This window comes from Nyctereutes procyonoides, unplaced genomic scaffold, assembly GCF_905146905.1.
Source record: "Nyctereutes procyonoides isolate TBG_1078 unplaced genomic scaffold, NYPRO_anot_genome, whole genome shotgun sequence".
NCBI lineage: Eukaryota > Metazoa > Chordata > Mammalia > Carnivora > Canidae > Nyctereutes > Nyctereutes procyonoides.
This window is the reverse complement of record NW_026575159.1, coordinates 18688065-18690783: the sequence shown is the minus strand read 5'-3', so window position 1 is coordinate 18690783 and position 2719 is coordinate 18688065. Positions and strand designations below refer to the sequence as shown.

At 49.1% G+C, this 2719-nt stretch overlaps 1 pseudogene; it reads right to left on the bottom strand.

Moving 5' to 3' along the window:
- Positions 1-395: 395 nt before the first annotated feature.
- On the bottom strand, positions 396-948 carry LOC129502394 (60S ribosomal protein L17-like; annotated as a pseudogene).
- Positions 949-2719: the final 1771 nt, after the last annotated feature.

The following is a 2719-nucleotide window of genomic DNA, read 5'->3' as shown; positions in this document are numbered from 1 at the left end:
CTAGGGCTTGCTGTCCATGTCCTCATGGGCACCTGTTCCAGAAAGACTCAGCGTCTGTCTCATCCTCTCATGGTTCGAACTCTGGTTTAGGTAGCAGTCCCTATGCGCCTACTGTGTGCCCGGCTCCGTGTCAGATAACTTCCACACTCAGACTCCCATGATCCCTACAACCAGGCAAGGGTGCAGGGTCTGTGGTCCTCCTATTGCCAAGGAGAGAACAGAGGCTCTGAGGCCTGAAATAAGGGGCCGTATGTGTTTTCTCTTGTGGCCATTAGAAAGTACCACAACCTCGGTAGCTTACAGGACATAAATTCTATTATCTTATCATTTTGTAGATCAAAAAGTCTGACCAGGGTCTTTTTATTTTTTTTTAATTTTTATTTTTTGCATTTATTCTATGCAGAATTTACTACCAGGCCATAAGTTTTTTGTTTCTTCAGTTTCTTCTGGGATATCTTTTTCTTCTGTGTAAACTCCTCTTCTGGTTTAGGAACAATCTGCTCTTTTTCAGTAAGAATCATCTCGATGTGGCAGGGAGAGCTCATGTGTGGATTAATCCGGCCATGAGCCCTATAGGTTCTATGTCGCATCTTGGGGGCTTTGACCACCTGGATGTGCTCAGTGACCAGAGAATCTACATCTAAACCCTTAAGTTCAGCATTACTCTCCGCATTTTTAAGCATGTGTAGTAAAAATTCAGCACCGACCCTGTGTCCAGCCCCACTGTTTGGCCTGTGCACACCTACCAACTCCACCATTGTAGCGATGGAATGGCACACACTGGTTCTGCAAAGTGACATCTTTCAGATACTTGGTGGCTCTTCGGATATGCATACCCTTGATGGCCTGGGCAGTTTCACGCGTGTTCTTAAAGTGAACACGAAGATTTGGACCTCTCGACTTGCATGATTTTGTAGGGTTTTCTGAGTCCAGCAAGTAGCGAACCATCTCCAGAGGTCACCTCAGGCCGCTCAGGGGAAGAGCAACCCGGATCTCATGGGGTTAAATTCGAGGTGTCAGAAGAGCTGCAATCCTTTCTGGAGGCTCCAGGGAATCCGTCTCTCACCCTTTTCCAGCTTCTTGCGGCTTTCCCATTCCTTGGCTCATGGCCCCTTCCTCCAGGTCCAAAGCCAGATCCTTCTCACATTGCACGTCTCTGATCCTTCTTCTCTCTTGACAGCTCTCCCTCCAGCCACAGCCGGGAAAGGTCTTTCACTTTTAAGAGCTCATATGGTGAGATTGGGCCCATCAGGATAATCCAGGGTAGTCTCCTCATCTCAAATGTCATAGTCTTAATCGTGTCTGCAATCCTGTCCCTTTCCCCACATAGGGTAATACCCTCACAGGTTCCAGGGATTTAAGGGTGGGCGTCTTGGCAGGCCTTCCTCCTGGCGGCCACCTTTGCCTGGGACCCCATCGCTAACAGGTACAGGAGCCCCAATCCCTGCCAGCCCTAGCTCATTTCCATCGGGCATTCACTCCTGGCTCTATTCCATTCTCCCAAGAGTGACACCAAGTCAGCAAAGTTTATGCATGCAACTGAACACCTTCACTAATTAACTGATTAATTAACTAATCCATGTACGAAGAGTCTGACCAAGTCAGGCTACTCCGTAGAATAATAAACAGAGGAGATCGATGGAAAGAACACAGACTTTGAGGCTATGAAGCATTGGATTCAAGCTCTGGTTCTCCCATGAAGACACGATCTTGGGAAAATCACTCCACCTTTCTCCACCTGTACAGATGAGAATGGTAATCCTATAGGGTTGTGGGGGATTTAAATGATATAAAAGCCCTTGCATTGTGCCTGACACCCAGGAAACATGGAATAGAAGCTATCATTACACAGGCTACTCCTATGCCATGACGCCCATTGGAAGAACAGACCACAGGGAAGGCGGATCGGCCCTCTGGATGTGATGAGCACTACTTCAGAGCCAACAAGAAAGACTTATGACGTGTGGCGGTCAAGGAGAATGGGAACCCGGGGTTTCATTGGCTTGAGGGTGGAGGAGCCTGGAATCTCATTGGACAAGGAGAATAGGGTTATGAGGTCACCTCAGCCCCAAGGGGGCACGTGGTACAGACCTGAGGCATCCCTACCTTAGGCCCAAGATTTGAGGCTGTTCCTTTTCCCCAGGCCTGAATGTTTAGAATCAGGTGGGTGGGTTACAGCCTCAGTTAAGCATCTGAGTCTCTGTTTCTGCCTCCCTGACATGGGATGATAGTCCTGTTTATCTATTCATTCTCTATGAGGATGATACAATCCTCACAACAGCCCTAAAAGGTAGATAGTGTGGTCCCCATTTTAGAAATGAGGAACTGAACCTCAGGCAAAAACCCTATTCCTATTAGCTTGCACAGCTGGTGGGGTCATGCTGCTGCTGCCGCCGCTACTGCTAAAAACTATAGCAAGCAACTCCCCGTGTGGCCCTTGGGCAAATTCTATAAGCTGTCCTGTGTCTCGGATGTGCTAGTGGTGGCACTGGACTGGGCTTGATTGTCATCGCCGTGGTCCCTTTCAACAGCCAGAGTGATCCTTAAATCTTGATCACCCCTGTGCACTTCCCCATGCTTCCAGTTTCCCTCAGAGAAAATCCAAAGCCAACCCCTGAGGCCCTCAATGCCGTACAAGACCAGCTCAGCCGCCTCGTTGGCCACAAGGCTCCAGCCTCCTCTCCTGGGATCCACCCGTGAGCTCCCACCTCAGGGCCTT